The following is a 22,007-nucleotide window of genomic DNA, read 5'->3' on the forward strand; positions in this document are numbered from 1 at the left end:
CAGCACCTACAAATCTACTTCTCTCTCTAACCAGGCTCACGCTGGATCTACCACAACAAACTTTACGACCGAAACTGTCCACAAAACTACAATCAAGTGATAGGTCGTGCACGTAAATTCGCCAGAACTAGTGTATACCAGCGACTATTCAGAAAATCCCACAGAACCTCTGCATATTTCGTTGCTCAGCATTGGGAGGAAACAATGGTCACAGCCACGTATGAGCAGGGGCCAACAGACTAAATAACCACGATGCCTCCGCGAACTGTACCCAAATTAAAATACTGGTACCACTAATCCAAATTCCTTTCCCTCTCCCAAGACTTAACCACCAGCTGCGGTGCCTCACTACACCACGCAGTGGGTCGCTCTACTATCAGACCTAGACGCACAACGATATATCCACTTAGTCGGTGAGAGGTCTACATTGGAATTAACTAACTCTTTATGTCACATCATAGGAACCATTTAAAACGAATGAACACGCAGCGCCACGACAACTTTTGGCGATTAATTGACTATTCGTTGCCGCTGTCGGTTCTCTACGACAGCGACCGGCTACTGCACGTCGCTCAGGCAGCATATCTGGACCCAACGAAGGCGAGTTGTTGCATCGCTGAAGTCGCGCGCGCTCACCACCTGTCTTTTCTTCGACGTTTTTCTTAATACATCGTACAGGTATATTTACAGTAACCACCAGGTGTTATTGTTAAGTTATCGTGTAGGTTCAAATGGCTCTGAGCACTATGGGACTTAACATCTGAGGTCATTAGTCCCCTAGAACTTAAGAACTACTTATACCTAACTAACCTAAGGACATCACACACATCCATGCCCGAGGCAGGATTCGAACCTGCGACCGTAGCGGTCACGCGGTTCCAGACTGACGCGCCTAGAACCGCTCGGCCACACCGGCCGGCTTATGGTGTACGGTGCTCAGCACTAGCAAGGACGAACGTAGCCCGTGCGTTTTTACACAGCACAACAAGCAAAGTACAGGCTAGTAAAATAATGTGAGTGACGTCTAATGTAACACAGCTACGTAGTTAGCGAACTGGGCTTACTGATTGCTTCCCAAACGTTGAGACAATCAACCACGAATTGGAGCTGCGATCATTACTAGTCATCGTTTGCTTAATGGGTTAGCAATTAGTCGGTTTACCCCAAAGAGTCTTTGCTTTGTTTCCATTTGGCTCTCCAATACGTAGTTTAATATGTAAACAGACAGGCTGGCGTTTACACGGGCAACACGAGGTAACATACGACGTGTCAGAGAAGTTTGTATCTCCTAGTCTGTGTAGTTGTGTCTCCATCTATATCTATCTCTCCCTACCCACTTAACTTATCACTCCCACACATATCGTTTCAATCTGCCATCGTCGTAGACCCAACAGGCCTTGAAGTGACATAACTCGAGGTTCGTAATCAAAAACAAAAGCTATTACCGTTTTATCTAGTAGTTAGCAAGATTGTTTCAGTCGGAGAAATGACCCTACGTAAAGGGAAGGCATAGGAAGGAAAACGTGTGTGTTGTCTTTGTATGACTGTATTCACGAAAGGAATTCCAAAGAAACCATACCAGCATTTCTCTTGAGTGATGTAGTAAAACACCGGAAACATGAATGGTGGTAATTCTGTTTGCTTCCTGATGAGCGCAGGCATACTGCCTTAAGCCTTAACCGTTGTATCCCTCCCTTGGGCAGCAGTATTCGTGGGATATAAAAATTTCGCAAACATTAATCTGGCATATGAAATTCAAGGCCGCTGCTGCTCGTTGAAGAACTTATGTAACTAAACGAAATAACCTATTCTCATCATATAATATTTCTTGCTCTCTTGGCGGAACGAATAAATTAATCAAAAATATCTGTCTGAAAGTCATCCTTCTGAGTACGATCATGTGACGGACCTCCCCTCGACATAGTCGGAACTGTATTAGATTCTATTATAACATAACACAATACAAATTTAGAAGAAAATTCTGCAAGAAGTGAACTGACTTGGGACATTTACTATCACTGAATGTAACTCAACTAGAGAAGTTTGTTTGTTGAGAATCTAATTAAAACAAATTGTGTTGTAGGTGATCAATAATGCACTGGAAATAATGAGTACAAGATAGATATAACTGTAAATAAGTTATATGTAATGTTGCGATTCGAGTATCAATTAAGAACGTTGAAAAATTCATTTTAATTCTCTCCTACTTTTCTAATCTTCATAAATGTGAGAACCTAATGTTTCAGAATTATTTATGTTGGCAGGTAGTATATCATGAATAGCGGTTCAGTGTCTAACGCCAAACAGAGAGAGAGCAGAAATAGAATTTCCAGTAGCATCTGAACGAGGATCAGATTGGCAGTTGCAGTGGCTGATACGAGTAATTGAATTTCTGCTCCAACGATGGACTATTCGTCTGTATCTTCTCTGTATGGGAGCTGTATTCGGAACTGCTTGGCTCGTGGTATGATACCTGGCCCTCTCCCTGTTCAACTGCTTTCAGGAGACTAGAATTATCCTTACAGTTGGAGATAATTTGCTAATAATATCCACTCTTCAGCAGGGAATAAGTGTATGCGCTTACGTGGTTATCAAGGCGTTATCCTACTCACTTGTACGGAAAGAATATGGTAAATCATCATTTCACCTGGGCTCTGCGCTTTATTCGTCCCTACTACGTTTCAGGAGATACTGACAAGCCAACGCTGATGGAGGCAGCTGCGGAGTATTTCCTAAGCAGGTAGAACCTAGCAGACCTGTTCTGCGATCTAGAGAAAGTCTACAATACCATTTGGAAGCAGAAACTATTCACAATAGACGAATCATGTTGACAACAGTGAAGCCTTCCTAAATTTATACAGTACTTCCTGTTACGTATGTATTTTAGGCACCACGCTGGAGAAGTCCTGTTGAACAGCAAAAAACTATTCTGCAATTATGCGTCATGAGAATTACCACAACTGTCATTGCAGTCAGTAGCATTTACACCAGGATAAAGACGTTTATACAGTTCCCCATGTTAGTGAAAAACATTCGTACATTTCATTCCTCTTTAACCGCCTCAACAGCAAATCATCAGTTGAAACTGACGGTGAAGATACTGCAGAAGTGGACAGAGCCGGAAGTCACGAGATTTTTGACAAATGAGCAATGGACATTGATTTTCAGTGTACTCACGCATTTTCCTATCACATGTTTTGTAGTGTTGTAGATGTGGCACCTTTGTCAACTGGACAGACTGGTGAGGCTTCAGGGCCTCATTCCCTGCAACAAACCCTCTTGTCTGAAACCCTTGATGAATTCGAATGTATTGCCCCTCGAAGAGCGTAACATATAAACGTGCCTCAGAAACAGATCTTCGTGGGGGCATCTGCTCTCGAAATAAGGCTGCCCACAAATACCAACAGGACCAGTCCCATTTCCCAACAACTCCTCAAGGTGCATCAAGCGTTTAATATCATGTCTGATCTGCGTAAGAGTAGACTTGTCGCACTTTTAGATTGAACTGACGATTCCAGACAAATTTAATAAAATACTATTAAGTAACATTTTAAATCAGTACTGCTGCTACAGAGGGTCCCCAGACGGGTATAACCTGTAAGAAAACTTTGGCTACAAAAAAAAAATAATTCCTAAAGATAGACCAGGTTTATGGGGATAGTGGTCATCGAAAAAGAGTTTGAATAAAAGTGGTAGCAGCTATTATTCATCTTACATGTTCTTTGTTTTAAAAAAAAAAAAGAAATTAATGGGGCTTGGTGCCACCGCACAGCGATACCTACATGGTGAGGTCGATGGTGAGACGTGAATGGTTCTCATTTGAAAGGACTGCACGATTGGCTTATCTCAAAAGTTGGATAAAACTTCCGCTCTGCAGCGGAGTGAAAGAAACTGAAACTAAATGCTGCACATGCGTTCTGGCTGCGATGCACAACACCGCCCCGCCTGGTCTATTCACCCACGACACATATTACCCAAAGCTATCTACTACGCCTATATTGAGAGTTGTGTGGATAGCTTAGTTTGTAAGATCATTTCGCAGAATAACGAGTCAGATGTCTCATTAGTAAGACACTAGACTCGCATTCGAGAATAGGGTAGTATAAATATCTCTCCTAACAGCCAGACTGATTTGGGTACATAATATGTGTTCCATTATTAAGCCACTGCTTGCGCATTTAATTCCAGGAAGCTTTATAAAACAAAAGAGAAGTAATAGAAGCGTTGAAACCTAGCGCATTTCCCTGTCTGACCACCGCCTCCAACTGTTAAAGGCAATAAGCCTATGCTAAATAATTATCTCAAAAAACAGCCACTGTGAGCACAAGCACAGGGACACAGCGTCAGATGCATAGTGCACTGTACACCAAGGATTAAGTCAGCCAGTATGGTAGAAAGAATGGATTAAGCCGTCCAGGGCGTCGTCGAAAATCTGTACAACATGAAGGATGAAAGCTGCCAGTTTCCAACCCGGAACAACGTGTCGGACTGACTTCATGTCTGCTGCATTCGCCTTCGTGCAAAACTGACTCCCACGAGTTGTGAGGAGACTACACTATTGGCCATTAAAAATTGCTACACCACGAAGATGACGTGCTACAGATTCGAAATTTAACCGACTGGAATAAGAAGCTGTGATACGCAAATGATTAGCTTTTCAGAGCATTCACAAAAGGTTGGCGCTGGTGGCGACACCTACAACGTGCTGACATGAGGAAAGTTTCCAGGCGATTTCCCATACACAAACAGCAGTTGACCAGCGTTGCCTGGTGAAACGTTGTTGTGATGCCTCGTGTAAGGAGGAGAAATGTGTACCATCACGTTTCCGACTTTAATAAAGTTCGGATTGTAGCCTATCGCGGTTGCGGCTTATCGTATCGCGACATTGCTGCTCGCTTTGGTCGAGATCCAATGACTGTTAGCAGAATATGGAATCGGTGGTTTCAGGAAGGTAATACGGAACGCCGTGCTGGATCCCAACGGCCTCGTATCACTAGCAGTCGAGATGACAGGCATCTTCTCTGCATGGCTCTAACGGATCGTGCAGCCACGTCTCGATCCCTGAGTCAACAGATGGGGACTTTTGCAAGACAACAACCATACGCACGAACAGTTCGACGACGTTTGCAGCAGAATGGACTATCAGCTCGGAGACTATGACTGCGGTTACCCTTGACGCTGCATCACAGACAGGAGCGCCTGTGATGGTGTACTCAACGACGAATCTGGGTGCGCGAATGGCAAAACGTCATTTTGTCGGATGAATCCAGGTTCTGTTTACAGGATCACAATGGTCGCATCCGTGTTTGGCGACATCGCGGTGAACGCGCATTGGAAGCATGTATTCGTCATCGTTATACTGGCGTGTCACCTGGTGTGATGGCATGGGATGCCATTGGTTACACGTCTCGGTCACCTCTTGTTCGCATTGACAGCACTTTGAACAGTGGACGTTACATTTCAGATGTGTTACGACCCGTGGCTCTACGCTTTATTCGATCCCTGCGAAACCCTACATTTCAGCAGGATAATGCACGACTGCATGTTGCAGGTTGTGTACGGGCCTTTCTGGATACAGAAAATGTTCGACTGCTGCTCTGGCCAGCACATTCTCCAGATCTCTCACCAACTGAAAACGTCTGCGCAATAGTGGCCGAGCAACTGGCTCGTCACAATACGCCAGTCACTACTCTTGATGAACTGTGGTATCGTGTTGAAGCTGCATAGGCAATTATACCTGTACACTCCATCAGAGCTATGTTTGACTCAATGCCCAGGCGCATCAAGGCCGTTATTACGGCCAGAGGTGGTTGTTCTGGGTACTGATTTCTCAGGATCTATGCATCCAAATTGCGTGGAAATGTAATCACACGTCAGTTCTAGTATAATACATTTGTACAATGAATATCCGTTTATCATCTGCATTTCTTCATGGTGTAGCAATTTTAATGGCTATTAAAGTATATAGACCGCAAACTATTACTTACCCAGTTACTGTATTGTGACTACACCCTGTTGAGTTGGTACCTTTAGTATAGATGATGTAATAATAAATGTAAATGTTTCCATTTTTTAATCATTTAGTCAATTTTTTCTATTGTGACTTCATCCGTCGAATTTTCCTCATTTTTGTACCAAACGTTGGCTCAGTTTCTCTGAGATCACACATATCCTTTTTGAAATCACTACATCTTTGGTGTCCAGTATGAGCCTTCGATTTGATTTCATCTTCTGGTTATTGCTAATAAGAGGAGTTTGAAACTACTAATTATGAATCAGGAAAAATCATCCTCCGTCAGCTACATAGGAAATAATCTTTTTGTGTGCCATATCAGGTGCACACATGGTAACGTTTTGCAAACCGACAGAAGGAAGTGCGCGTAAAAGGGAATGCTGAGAAACAATTCTTCCTGTTTTCGACATCTCATGCACGTTACTCGTCGACTTTCCCGCTTCTCTGACGCAATTTCCCTCTGCCGCTAGAGCGTGTAAAATGGCGGTGTGTAACGTAACTACGTTAGTATGTTTGAAATAGAGTGCTGTATTCGGTTTTCCTGCCGACGAGTTCGTCACCATATGGAGCACCTTCTACTTCAGTACGACAATACCAGATCACATACGAGTGCTGCGACATCCATCCGACGCCTCGGATTCCCTTTCTGCCAACATACTCCACACAGTCACTATTTGGCCCATATGATTTTCATCATTTTCTAAAACTTGAAGAACATTTTCGAGAACTTGGACAGTGATCGGTGTAAGCAAAGGTGAGGTCGTGGTTCCGTCAACAAAATCATTCTACAGTTAAGGTATCAACAAACTGGACTCTTGTTTGGAGAAATGCTTTGAGAGAAATGAGTTCGTCATCAGGATTTCCAGGAGCTACCTCAAAAATGGTGAGGATCACCACAAGCATGGACAATGGAGTGAAATCACCATTCCAACATGAAACTAGTCCGTAATTAAACAACACATGAAGAAGAGTGTCTGTTCTTGGGCAGAAAGTGTCTCCAGTGCGACAAGGAAGGTTTGTTGCGACACATTTCACACCAACGGGTTTGAATGTTCCCTTTTCGATGCAGGGTGTGGCTGTACCACTGCTTCCATCGAACACGCAATATCCAGCCTATGGCAGAGTTTAGACGACGCTGACACACTTCTCTACTCGCGCTCAACGGCACTCTTTAGAATACTGTCGCGAAAACACGCCCTTGAAATTTTAAGGTCGTTGGACAACACTGTGGAGCAAGAGCAACAGGTGACGATGCGCGGTAACGCAGAGAGGATAGAAGGTGCGACGCCGCAAGCACTTGCCCAGAGCAGTGACAGAAGAAACTGACACAATACTAGGGGAAGAAACGAAGAAAGCAATACAAAAAAAAAATGGCTCTGAGCACTATGCGACTTATCTTCTGAGGTCATCAGTCGCCTAGAACTTAGAACTAATTAAACCTAACTAATCTAAGGACATCACACACATCCATGCCCGAGGCAAAGCAATACACGAGACTGAGACAGAACCCGTGGTCCACAGAGAGAGAGAGAGAGGCGGGGGGGAGGGAGGGGGAGGGCCAAGGCCGGAGTGAAGCACCGGAAAACGAGCGCTGTACCAATTTCGTTCAAGCGTCGCTTAATAAGAAAAGTTGTGACAGGTACGTGTTTGCACCACCGCTGCCGTCATCTAAGAAAGCGTTGTGAGAGAGCGTTGAAACACACGACCAAAGACAATGAAGTTTACGATGGGACGCCTTCTTAGAAATGGACGTCACATACGCAATGTGTGTCAATGGCGTTCACAACTATAATACGACTTTGTTCGGTATCATGATGACTCAGACATGTCTGAGAAGACAGAAAGTCGGCGTCCACTTGTTGAGATATCCGTGGAAGGAAATTGGTGCACAAGTCTTCGTAGGTATTGTTCTGGAAAATTGTTTCATCGAACCTGGGAGCATTCTCCTGATCGTGTACCTGTCAACAAGCTATGCAGTGCACTCCGTCATTCCTTTCGCAAGCAGGTGCGAGTCTAAATTCTGTAGATAAGCCTCCGGCTGGATACTGCGTGTACGACTGAATAGGGTGCCTGACTTTTTGGTCAGAAGTTGTAGAAGCATGTGGAAAAACAGGAGTTGGCGTCGCAAAGTGGCGGAAGAAGTAACTACCGAGTGAATGCGATAGTTGCGCGGGTTCTTACTAGATTTTAGAATCGGCAGTTATCTACTGTTAGGTAGTACCTTGGTCACGGACTGGACTACGTAAACTGTGATTAATTAATCTAATGTTCGATCGCATGGAGTCTATGAAAGACAAGGAATTTTCTTACAAATGGGCCACGGGACCTAAAAGGTGATTTGTTAGCAGTAACTGTGGTTCGAGATGAGGTCAGTTTACCGTTTGCGTGTCGTGATGGAGGTCCCACGCACCTACCCGACGAACAGGAATTGGACGGACGCACGGCAAGTGCTCATGGAATAGAGAGCCTTACACATGTCCTGACAGGGTTTAGAGGGCCAGAGACCGTGAACCCTACACTGCCCAAGCGAAAACGGAAGTCATGTGCTGAGAAGAACATGACTGTATGCGACGAGAGTCCATGTTCGAACCACGAGGAGATAAGCGGGTCAAGACAATAATTAAAATAGGAAAGGCAACAGAGAAGCTCATTTGTCGCAGAGAAGGGGATGGACATAGCAGTGTGGCAGGAAGGCACATTGAGGTGCTCTAGGGAAAAGAGGTATACGTCTTCTCGCCAGTAGCTGTAGATGGTCTCCCCAAGAGAAAAGGTTGCCAAAGTAAGACGGTTGACGGAAGACCATGAGTTTTTCCATGCCTCACAATGGCGGGAGAGAACATGGATACCTCATCAGGACACAGGTGATTAACTGCAAGGTTTAAAGACATCCAGCAGTTTGTGGATATATTCTTTGTCGTAATAATTAATATGTAATAATTAATAAGTGTGTGGTGTGTGAGCGTGTGTGTATGTGCGTGCATGCGCGTGTGTGTGTGTGTGAGAGAGAGAGAGAGGATTGCAAGATAGTGAAATGAATGTGGATACATGAAACGTCGACCACATAATGTTTGAGCATAAGATAAGACATCTGTAATGAAACCCCACGCAGCGAGAGGCTGAGAGGATTTGTTCTTATGAAAGCAATGGATAGTATATGACTTGCCACTGTGTGGGAGTATAAAGCAGCTCACGTTTGTGCAGAGCCATTTTCAAAGTGCCATTGTTGTCCACGCTTAATTTTAATTTCATGTGCCGAAGTTATATTGTAGTGCCATACGTTATGTAGAACTGGAGGAAGCTAGCGTGGAAGCAAGAGGAACCGACCTCTACATGTTTACTGTTGGAGTGAACGAGGACCTGCCAGGAGCACGATGTGGTCGTCAGAGAAGCAGTTTCCTTACGAAGTAAGGCTTGAAAAGTATATTTTGGCATGTGACGATTATTGCAGTTTCGTATCCGTGCACGGAGCTCGCACAGATTGTACAATAACACTGAATGACGAGCAGAAGGCCTCGAAAGGTAGGTAACGTGCACCTTACATCTGGTGATTTCAGGTGGTGCGGTGAAATTGAAAGCATCTACTTTTTCCTTGCGTTTATTGTTGCTCTGGGAACCAAACCGACTGAAGACGAATGTGGTACACTATTGTTGACAATATTGTGCTATTACCTATTTAATCTTACCCGACTTGGCCTACGTAAGTCAAAAATGTGTGTCATGAAATTTATTGATTTTCGAGATTAAATGCTTGGTTGGCACCCACTTTGCTCTTTTTACCTATATTTCTTTGATGAATGTTGTTTGAATGTATTGTTTACTTTTTTATAAAAGTTCAACATGTCTTAATTCTACACTGATGTCCAAAATTAAAGCAACAAACTGCTATTTTTTTCCCGTCGTGCGCTTAATTCACGATATAGTCACACAAACTCTCAGCATATCTCCGTACGATTGTGTACTACACGGAAAGTGGCAATCCGGTCGACGGACAACCATGCCAACAAAGACGTCAGGGCACCTCCCAAACGGGGTAGTGTTTGCCAGGTAGCTCCACATCCCCAATAGTGGTGTCCACAGTCACAAACGGTGCAGTGTGCCACAGACAAGACGCTTACCAGACTTTCTTTGGTGGAGAGCCACAGGAATAATGGAACCAGTACAGCCGCAAACAGATGTGGTCCGATGGCTTAATGTTAAACGTTCTGTTGTTTCTCGGGCGTGGCGACAGTTTATAGAGAACGAAACTGTATCCTAAAGACCAGGACAAGAGCGACCACGTGTGACATCAGAGAGAGCGGATCGTTTTTGGCTGCAACGGCACTACGGTACCGCATTAGTACTGCATGGCAACTGGCATCTGACCTCGCAGCATCCACTGGAAGAGTTGTATCGAGACAAACGGTGTACAGAAGGCTTCGGCAGAGTGGCCTTTATTGTTGGAGACCTACTGCACGTGTACCTCTGACTTGTTTTCAAAGAAAGAAACGTCTAGAGAGGAGTCGTCAACATGCCACCCTGGACAGTCGAACAGTGGGCCACTGTTCTTTGCATAGGTGAGTCTCGATTCGATCTAGAGAGTGAACCTCGATGGATTCGCATCTGGAGTGAATCTGGAACACGATCCTGGGATCCGAACGTTCTGGTAAGAGACCGATATCGAGGAATATCGCTAATGGTGAGGGCAGGAATTATGTTGACCAGTCGAACATGTCTCCAGGAAATTGAATGGGTGAATCATCAAGTCTTAACTGTTGTCAGGTGTTGTGACGAGATATTGGGACCTCATGTACTGTTGTTGCTAGGAGCTGTTAGCCCAGACTTCGTACTCATAGACAATAATGCTGGACCTCATAGAGCACAGGTCGTTGATGTTTCCTTGCAGACGAAATATATTGGACGCACAGCGTAGACTGCTCGTTCTCCCGATTTGAATCCCGCACAGCATGTCTGAGATGCACTAGGGAGACGCGTTGCATCACAGCAGCATCGGCCAATTACTCTCCAAGTCTTGAGAGTAGCTCTGCGGAAGAATGGGCGTTACTGCCACAACATGATACTGATAACATCATTTACAGCACGCCCCATCGTTGTCAGTCCGATGTTGCTGCTAAAGGTGATCACACCCCATGCTGCCCACATTAACCAGTTGTCACAATGTGTGTGCAAATCCGACAAGTTGGAGAAAAGGAAGTACATGATTGTCTACCGCTATGCATGTTGCAACTGTTTACGTTATATGGTCTTTATGTTGTTTCTACTGCTTATACTGTTTTGTGGCAAAATAAACGAAACTTGCAAAATTTCCGTTTGTTGCTTTAATTTTGGACACCAGTGTATGTGTCTTGTGGATACTTCTCATATCTTCATTTCTGAGGGTGAATAATCTGAGAGTAATCAAGCAGTCAGTTTATTAGCAGTGGAGGAAGAGAGGAGTCGGGCATGAGGAGAGAGACAGTGAGTTTCTGGACGCATATCAAATCACTGTCGACTAAGTCTTCAGGCTGTGAGTCAAAGCGCTGCATGCGTCCGTCATTCTGTAACAAATTTCCTGCTCCATGTTGAAATGACACCCCATGCGGTTCAATGCAGAAACCTTGAAGTTTCTGGTACGACTACAGCCTCCAAACATTACGCTAACACTCCTTCCGAGTGATAATCACCCAGACAACAGTCGGCAAGAGCATAGCACATGAATGCTGCATCGGCCTCCGAATGAGGTAAAACTGATAGATGAAGTCAGCCAGTATAGTGAAGAAGGAACAAGTTGCTACATTCCGGCGCCTCCAAAAATCGGAGAACACAGCACTTGAAAGGTGCCGGCTGTCAACTCGGACTGACGCACCATACTGACTTCGCACCTGCTGCACACTCCGCCATGCATACTGGCCTGGTCGAATGATAAGATGTAAAAATCCACTCCCCATCGATTTTCCGAATTACTGAGTCGCGTCGTACCAACTCAAATTGGCCCTGAGATTTACATTAGTGTTAATGAGACAACAATAAACGTAAATATTTCCAGGTTTATGTACTTTAATCAATTTATTTTCGCTGCGACCTCTTTTGTCCTATCTCAGTTCCCATTTGCTACAGCATGGACGTAGGTATACAGCAAGAGTCAGGAGGAAAGGTATACACTTTGAAGTGTGATAGTATTGATGATTCATAACAAAGGACTTCAAATGAACATATGTCTTTTTCTTTACCGTATCCGACATACAGCAGTGGGAAAATCATGGCCACCAGTAGTGCTAAAGTACGTACGACGTCCTGTTGCCAAAGGAAAATCCTCCAAGTATTCTGGTAACGCATTTTTCGAGGGAAGAAATATTCCTTACTGCGTTAAGACAGTTATCTAGACTGATGTACTGGTCCTTAATGATACATAATATACCACAAGTTCCAGACTTTCATTTGCCGGCGCTTGAGAGAAGCGTGTGTTAACGATGCCATTGCGGGCAGATGTTGCCTCATCATTTAACAGAGTACATGGAACTCAGCATTCCGTACGAATACTCTCAGATCAGTAACGCAGCAGCTGTCTACAAGAGCTCGAAAATACATTGCAGTAGACTGTGGAATTATTGAACATCTTTTGTCAGAAAATGTACACAACTGAGCAAATCATTACATCACAATGTTTTATGGCTATAGTTGTATTTCTCCTGTTCCTCATTGTTGTCATTAAGTGTCTTGGAAAGTATTAAGGGCGGGACATATGTTCATATGACGTTTCTTGTTCAGAATCACCATCACCCATTAAAGCAAGTATGTTTCATCCTGATTCGTCCTGAATGCTTTACAGTGTTCGGAAACCAGTGACTATGGCGCTGAAGTGTTGGTAGAAGAAGTTCAATTTTTTATGGGCTTTCCATTATTCCCTTTGTTTCATACAGCACTTTTATGAGTGAAATATTGCAAGACATCGCTGTTTAATCGATTAGATTCCATAGTCCGCGTCACATGTACTGGTTTCTATAGTGGTATTCTCTGCTTGTGCAAACTGGACCGAGCATATACGGCGCTCTTGAATTCTATAGCATAACAAACCTGCGATGGGTGAACACTGTATTTACATAGGTCATTCCATGCGTTACGAAAAAGTCAAGGGACTGAGCAGATTCTCATGCCATTTCGTTGACAATGAAGCTGTGGAAATTCAATTGAAAGACATCTTGATCAAATGAATCGTCCTGGTCAGCAATCTATGTACCTCTCTGATTTGATACTTTCAGTACAACTTTTGTTTAACTGCCTGGCATGCCAACATGCACCACCTAAATTGTATGAATTGGGGGCGTGCTACTGGCCTCTGTTTATTTACACTCGGTGACTGCAACATATCTGAGGCCTAACTTTAAATGTCACTGGCTCTGCTCCACCGTGTTAGCTGTGACGCGTTCTCATTTTACCCCACATCATAGCAGTGATTCATACTGGTTTAACACATCAACAGATAAACGATTACCACTGAACATCGAGACTCAGTGACCAAACCTTATTCAAATGGACTGTATGGTTCGCAGCCAAAAGATAGTAGTAGGGAGTGTTCATATTGCGGATGTACGGCTCAGAAATTGCGGATGCACAGCTGAAAAATTGAGGGAGACTATATCTGATAGGACAACAAGAAGAATCATTATCGTGATGGATAACTCAGAGGTAGACGTCATTGGATAGATGTATTTTTCACCACCAGTATTTGGCCAGCAATTGAAGAGCCGGTAGCAGAGTAAAGTTTATAATCACCTGTTCTTTTGCCAGTGTCCTAGATTAAACTCAAAATGTCTCCTGTTCGTCAGAGACAGAAAGTATCTGACACTATTGATAGCTACATCTGCATCTGTACTCTGCAAACCACTGTGAAGTGCATGGTAGAGGGTATGCCGGATTGTATCAGCTACTGAGGCCTTGCCTGTTCAGTTCACGCATGGAGCGCTGGAAGACTGGCTTTTAAATGGTTCTGTGCGTGCAATAATTAATGTACTATTTTCCTCATGGTCCCTTTGGGGGTGATACATAGGGATTGTTGTATACTTTTAGCCACACAATTTAAACTCAGTTCTTGAAATTTGCATGTAGGCTTTCTCAGAATGGTTTATTTCTATCTTCATGTGTCTTCTAGTTCATATCTTTTAATACCTCTGTGACACTCAGTTGCGGGTCAAACAAACTGTGACCATTCGTGTTGTCCCGCTCTGCAATATTCCCTTTTAGTCCTGTTTGGTGCGGATCCCACACACTTGAGTAATATTGTGAGATGGGTCGCACGTGTTATTTGCAACAATCTCCTTTGTAGACTCACTGCATTTTACTACTATTCTACCAATAAATCTAAGTCTGCTATTTGAGTTACTCACCACTGAGCCTAAGTGATCGTTCCATTTCATACCCCTACAAAGTGTTACAGCCAGGTATTCGCATGCGTTTATCAATCCCGAATGTGACTCATTGATAATGTAATCATAGGAAACTATAGTGTTGTGATATACATTTCCCTCTGTTACACATTTCTGAACATTTAAAGTAAGTTGCCATTCTTTGCACTCTTGATATCGTATCAAAGTCTGACTGAGTATATTTACAGCTCCTTTCAAACTGTACTTCACTGAGGAGAACTACTTGCGAAAAGTCTATTAATATTGTCTCCAGAGTCATTAACATACAACAAGAACAGCAACGAACCCAGCACCTTTCCCTCGGGTACTCCCACAGCTACGTCTACATCTATCGATGACTCTGCATATAAGAAAACTTGCTGCTCCTCCCTATCGAAAATTCGTCATTTCAGTCACAAATTTCGCTTGAAAGCCACACGATCTACTTTTGTAAATAACCTTAGGTGTGGTACTGATTTAATTGATTTCTGGAAATCAAGGAATAAGCATCTACCTGACTGCCTTTATTAAGGCAGTATGCAATTTGAGGAAAATACGCGTTGGGTTCCACACAACCGACTTTTTCGAAATCCATACTGGTTTGCATAGAAGAGATCATTCTGTTCGAGCGGCCTCTTTACTTTTGAACTCAGAATATGTTCTAATATTCTACAAGAAATTGATGTCAAGGATATTGGACGGTAATTTTGTGTATGATTTCAGCTACCCTTCTTGGAAACGAGTTTGACCTCTGCTTTCTTGCAACTTCTGGACACGTTTTCTTTTTCCAGGGTTCTATGATAGATTATTGTTAACAGAGGGGCTAACTCAACTAAAAATTGACTTCAAAACCTGATAACGATTCCATGGGGCTGCGAGGCATTATTAAATTTTGACGATTTTAGTTGTTTCTCAGTGCCACTGACACTCATATTTTCAATGATAGGCGAGTTATATTCCCATGTAAAGGAACATTTCAAAAGTCAGTTAAAAATTTCCGCTTCCACATTGCTACTGTTTCGTCCGTAAGTGACTGGACCATAACTTAGGTGCCACTTACAGCCTTTACGTACGACAAGAATTCCTTTGGGTTTTGTGAAAGAACTTCCGACAACATTCATCAACAGTAGTCACTGAACGCTTCACGCGTTGTTCTCTTGACAGCAAAACGCGTTTCATTTAAGATCTCTCTCTCTATATACACTCCTGGAAATTGAAATAAGAACACCGTGAATTCATTGTCCCAGGAAGGGGAAACTTTATTGACACATTCCTGGGGTCAGATACATCACATGATCACACTGACAGAACTACAGGCACATAGACACAGGCAACAGAGCATGCACAATGTCGGCATTAGTACAGTGTATATCCACCTTTCGCAACAATGCAGGCTGCTATTCTCCCATGGAGACGATCGAAGAGATGTTGGATGTAGTCCTGTGGAACGGCTTGTCATGTCATTTCCACCTGGCGCCTCAGTTGGACCAGCGTTCGTGCTGGACGTGCAGATCGCGTGAGACGACGCTTCATCCAGTCCCAAACATGCTCAATGGGGGACAGATGCGGAGATCTTGCTGGCCAGGGTAGTTGACTTACACCTTCTAGAGCACGTTGGGTGGCACGGGATACATGCGGACGTGCATTGTCCTGTTGGAACAGCAAGTTCCCTTGCCGGTCTAGGAATGGTAGAACGATGGGTTCGATGACGGTTTGGATGTACCGTGCACTATTCAGTGTCCCCTCGACGATCACCAGTGGTGTACGGCCAGTGTAGGAGATCGCTCCCCACACCATGATGCCGGGTGTTGGCCCTGTGTTCCTCGGTCGTATGCAGTCCTGATTGTGGCGCTCACCTGCACGGCGCCAAACACGTATACGACCATCATTGGCACTAAGGCAGAAGCGACTCTCATCGCTGAAGACGACACGTCTCCATTCGTCCCTCCATTCACGCCTGTCGCGACGCCACTGGAGGCGGGCTGCACGATGTTGGGGCGTGAGCGGAAGACGGCCTAACGGTGTGCGGGACCGTAGCCCAGCTTCATGGAGACGGTTGCGAATGGTCCTCGCCGATACCCCAGGAGCAACAGTGTCCCTAATTTGCTGGGAAGTGGCGGTGCGGTCCCCTACGGCACTGCGTAGGATCCTAGGGTCTTGGCGTGCATCCGTGCGTCGTTGCGGTCCGGTCCCAGGTCGACGGGCACGTGCACCTTCCGCCGACCACTGGCGACAACATCGATGTACTGTGGAGACCTCACGCCCCACGTGTTGAGCAATTCGGCGGTACGTCCACCCGGCCTCCCGCATGCCCACTATACGCCCTCGCTCAAAGTCCGTCAACTGCACATACGGTTCACGTCCACGCTGTCGCGGCATGCTACCAGTGTTAAAGACTGCGATGGAGCTCCGTATGCCACGGCAAACTGGCTGACACTGACGGCGGCGGTGCACAAATGCTGCGCAGCTAGCGCCATTCGACGGCCAACACCGCGGTTCCTGGTGTGTCTGCTGTGCCGTGCGTGTGATCATTGCTTGTACAGCCCTCTCGCAGTGTCCGGAGCAAGTATGGTGGGTCTGACACACCGGTGTCAATGTGTTCTTTTTTCCATTTCCAGGAGTGTATATTTATAGCTCTATACTTCGTTTGATATGTATAGTGCATTAGTTTCTGTTGCTTCAGAAGTTTTTTTACAGTAAACATATAACGTGGAGCCCTCCCCATCCCTTTATGAACTTTTCTACTGTGTACATATCTGCAGCTGATGAACATAATGAGGAAACGCCGCGAGGAAAGCGTGCTTGGACCCAAATGCACTCGGTAGTTTGCGCTGTAGTGTCTGACCACGATCGGATCCTGTGCAATGTCCTCAGTATTTTGCAAATGTTCTGAGTAGTTGCGAGTACATTACGTCGGAGCTAAGTGAAATCGAAAGTGGGCAAATTGTCGATGCACGTATGGTGCGTGCTTCCGAATCCGAGGTGGCCGAAGTGTTTAGTATTTCAAGAGGCACTGCCTCCAAGATTCATACCTCATACAGGAGAAGTGGAAAAATAGCATCTGCTAAATCAGTATGCGAATAATGGTAGTGTAGAGTGAATTGGACGGGCGGTAACAGAAGAGAATTGTGAAAAAAAGAAGAGGACGCCAATTGCAAAAGTCACCGCAGAAGAAAATGTCGCACACACTGTCAGCATCAAAGCCATATGAAGAGAGCTGCTGAAGTAGGAAGTTTCAGTATGAGCTGCAATTCCCAAACCGCACATTAGTATCTGGAAACTGTGGTGTCGCAGCCATAGCACCCGAACTATGGAGCCATAGAAGTAATTAATGTGATCGGATTAGTCCACTTTCACATAGTTTCCAAAAATCTGGCCGAGTTTACGTCCCAAGAGTGAACCATATGGTGGTATTCCATGGACCCCAAAGTTACTCTGCAAGGTTACATTACTGCCAGGGAATATGTGACCATTTGGACTGATCGCGTCCACCCCATTATACAAGGTATGTAACTCAATGGTGAGGCTGGGTTCCACGCCGACAGGCCCCTGCTAACACAGCTCACATCGGCAAAGACCGGTTTTTCTTTAGCACGAACAAGAATTGTCGCATTTTCCCTGGCCATCACTGTCACCAGCTTTTATGATGTACTTCGGAGGGAAGGGTTCGCAGTCGCTATCCATCTCCCTCATCGTTTGCTTAGCTTCCCGCTATTTTGCAGAAAAAATGGGGTAAGATTCTCTTTAAAATCACACATTCATTCTGAGAGGACTGGAAGCTGTGTAGAGACACAACGGGTTTCCTGCACTGCCTTGTCTTCTTGGTGTTTTCAGGTTTTCGTCTGCCGTCTGTGCGTAGTGCATGATTTACTATTCTTACAACATTGAGCTATAATTCCTCTACATGCTCATCTCTTGAGCTAAAAATTTCCTTGTTGAGTTATGACACTACTCCTTCTTTGGCTAGTGTGCCGAACTTGAAAGTCTTTTGCGTTGTTTAACTTACCCTTTTGCAGTTCATTATTCCCTTTTGTAGTTAATTATTCACTGTTGTTATAAATGATTCACGGCCACTGACATCAGTTCCGATACGGAGAACTTCAACGACATCATAAACCTTAAGTCGAACAGCAACATTTATCTCTGTGCCCTAGCTGCTATTCGAAAGGAATCCTATGTGTGCCACCTCCATTTCCCACGTCCACATCTCTGAAGCAGTATTCATCACAAGGTGATTTGAACACTGTCTTTGAACCACACTAGTGGACCATTGGGGGGGAAAAGTTACAAATGTGAGCTTCTTGTGACATTTAAGGCACTAAAATTCTGTATACGTAATTTTTTACGCAGTGTGTAACATCCCAGATACAATGGTATTGTACACATAGACACATTTACAGACTCATTTACTGGATTCCAATTTGAAACTTAGTATCACTTCCTTTTCTTAATATCAAACACTCAATCTCGCATTGCACTCAAGGGTCACGGCCTGAGTGTTGCACATGGTATATCCTTGCCTCCTTCCTTCCACATCGTGCATTTCTTAGCACCAGATAAGGTATATACATAAGGGCAATCTATGTATTTTGGTTGCTCCACTGACAACGGTTTGTGTCTCCTTCTCCGGCACCGCGAACGTGACGAAGTATGGAATTCTCTCATGTCGTATCGTGTCCGGTGCGGCCTCCAGCCGCCTTCGTCATGCTTCACGCAGCCGTTCAGTTGCACGTCCTTCATCCGCCCTCGCTTTCCCGCGCCTCCAGGGCGGGCATTTTCCTCGCCATTAAACCTAACGGCCGCTCCCGTGAGATGCGCCGACACGTTCGACGTCGCTGCCGGTGTCGCCCCTCATTAGTCGGCAACCACTCTGACACCTCCAGGCTGCAGTGTTGTAGGACTACAGGGGCACAAGATTTCCCAAGTAACAACGGCATGAGGGCGAAATTACATACGAGTTCTCAGGGCAGTTATACCAATGAGAAGGATAATTTCTGTATCTTTAATGAAATAATTTTTATTGTTTCAGCCACTTTTTCCAGTATTTCATTAGCACTGCATGTTTTGGCAGCACCTCCCATCATAAGGTGTATTCCAGTTACATGTCCATAACATTAATCAGAAGTATGATTTGATTCATTTTGATCTGTGTGCCGATGAGTTTGTGTATCGAAATACGACGTTATTCAGGAAATTACATATACTCGTATCTTAAGGTGCGCATTAAGCTATGAAATGATCATTTCATTAGTGAATTTCCTTTAATTTTTGTTGGATATCTGGTTGTCTAGCACACAGAGCGCGGCAACAGGCACCTCACAGCCTATCACTTTGACACATAAATGTTAACGTTATTCCCAAGAATCCTGGCTGCGAAAATAAACTTGTTTAATTGCTAAGTTACCAATATGGAGTGAAGATGAAACTTTTTCTATCGACGTACATTTAGGGCATGGCTCATATTAGATTAGTATGACTACATCATAAAGGTAAGTTTTTATTTTTAAAGACAATATTTTCAATTAAAAATCATTCGGCATTGGAGAACTTTTTGCAGAAGTTAATAGAGCTACTTTCCAGCTAACTCGTCATGTACATCTGTATAGTGCTCCTTTCTAGTTAATGTAATATATGAAGATCATTCACGATATCATGGAATGGGTGGCCAATGTCGTTGGTGTGGATGGCTATTACTGAGATACAATTGTTTATATGGCAGGCATTTATATGTTCATTGTACAAGTATCTTTTCCGGAAGTCTCTTCATGTTGGGGATACATAGAGGGCTTTGCTTATACTGTGTATTATTTTATAAATGCCTCATCATGTGTGTTTATCTGTCTACGTTTTTCTGTTGTGTCCCAGTGTGTCTTGCAGTTTGTTATGCGATCTAAAAATTTTTCCTATTTTTTAGGAGAGATAGCCAGTGAGGAGCTTGAAAGCATTGGCTTTCCTTTCCATTTTCTGTGCGGCAGATGGTTTATTATTCTTTTTATTTTCTATGTGAGGTTGTCAATAACTGTGTCATCAAAGCCATTTGCTGCAGCTATTTCTTTGATTGTTCGTCAGCCTTCGCATATTTATCTATTGGTATACTGCTGATTGTGTTAACTATAGCTCTGTATGCACCATGTTTGTGTGTCGTCTATTGGTAAGACTAGTTGTGTATGGTGGTGTGTGTTTTTGTTGCTTTTTTTGTGAACATTGAAGATGTGTAAACCGTTTTCTTTCCTGAAATTCTGGTCTAAGTAGTTGATGCTACCATTGTTTTCATATTCAACAGTGAATTTTATATTTGTTTCCTTTTTATTGTGTATATCGAGTATGCTGTTAAAATCATTTGTTCCACCTTCTTCTTGGCACAGTGTATCATCAATATAACCAGTATAGTAGATAATTTTCCCATAGGCCTCGATTTCATTGTGAGACTATTTTGAATCCAGGGTGGACCATTGTAATGCATAATGGGAATAACACGCGATGGAGGTGAGTTCCATCAAAATGTTTTAGGTTAAATGAAGGTCAAATAAGCAAATACATTTTTAGTTGTAATAGACACTAACTCGGAATAGAGGAGGGACGTACAAAAATACAATGTTAGAAACAAATTAGAAGTTGCATCCCGAGGAATGAGATGCGAGAGAACTCACTCAGTGAATTGTAAATGAAAGGTTACATTTTATTAAAGTTTGTTCTGTCTTGAAAGTGCCAAAATAACATGAAACATCGTGATATATTTATTTTTGCCGACAGAAACGCTTATTAAAGCTTAAAACTTATAGTTCATATCTCTCTTCACTTTCTCCATATCCGACGTCTCAAGTAGGGGTTCCAAGAAATGAAACTCAAGATTCGAATGATCTTCGATAACTTTCTTTAGGTTGCTGTATGCCATTGAATTTTGCCGTATCCCTCCTCTGCCCCGAAGGGGCTGATGACCCTGTAGTTTCGTCCCTTTACATCCCAAACCAGCCAACCAATCCTCTCCGTAACGGTGCAATTTAGAAGACATACTGGACCCGATAATACAGTCAGTGTTTCACAAAGCCTTGGAAGACAAATGTTCAAACAAGCCAGAAGGACTTTGACATTTCTAAAGTAATCTATGGTAGTTGCAATCAAATAAATATTCGAACTAGTGTGTAGAATCTACAAAACTAAAAATGTATACTATGAACTTCGAACGAATAGATCCATATAACCTCAAAGATAAAAAGAGCAACTAATAGCGAGAACTATAGAATACTCTGATTGAAGTATCAAGCTGCAGGTGAGTATAATATACCAGAGGAATGAAAACTATTGAGAATCTGTTTTAGAACATGATAGGTTAGGCTGTTTTAAAGGTAACGCCACCAGAGAGATTGTTGTGACATTATGCTTGATAATGGAATTAAGACTTCTAAGATTCTAGAAACATACGTAAAATTTACAATCATAAAATAGCAGTCGACGAAGTAAAATAGCTCTAGATGCTTGAAATCATAATTTTGATACCTTGAGAATTCAGGTCTTGTGTTATTTTATGAGTTAACATTTAGTGATAATTTTACATATTATATACATGGTTTCACCAAACAAAGTTCTTCTGTACCTGAAATGTTTCCAGTAATCTT

This window comes from Schistocerca cancellata, chromosome 5 (assembly GCF_023864275.1).
Source record: "Schistocerca cancellata isolate TAMUIC-IGC-003103 chromosome 5, iqSchCanc2.1, whole genome shotgun sequence".
NCBI lineage: Eukaryota > Metazoa > Arthropoda > Insecta > Orthoptera > Acrididae > Schistocerca > Schistocerca cancellata.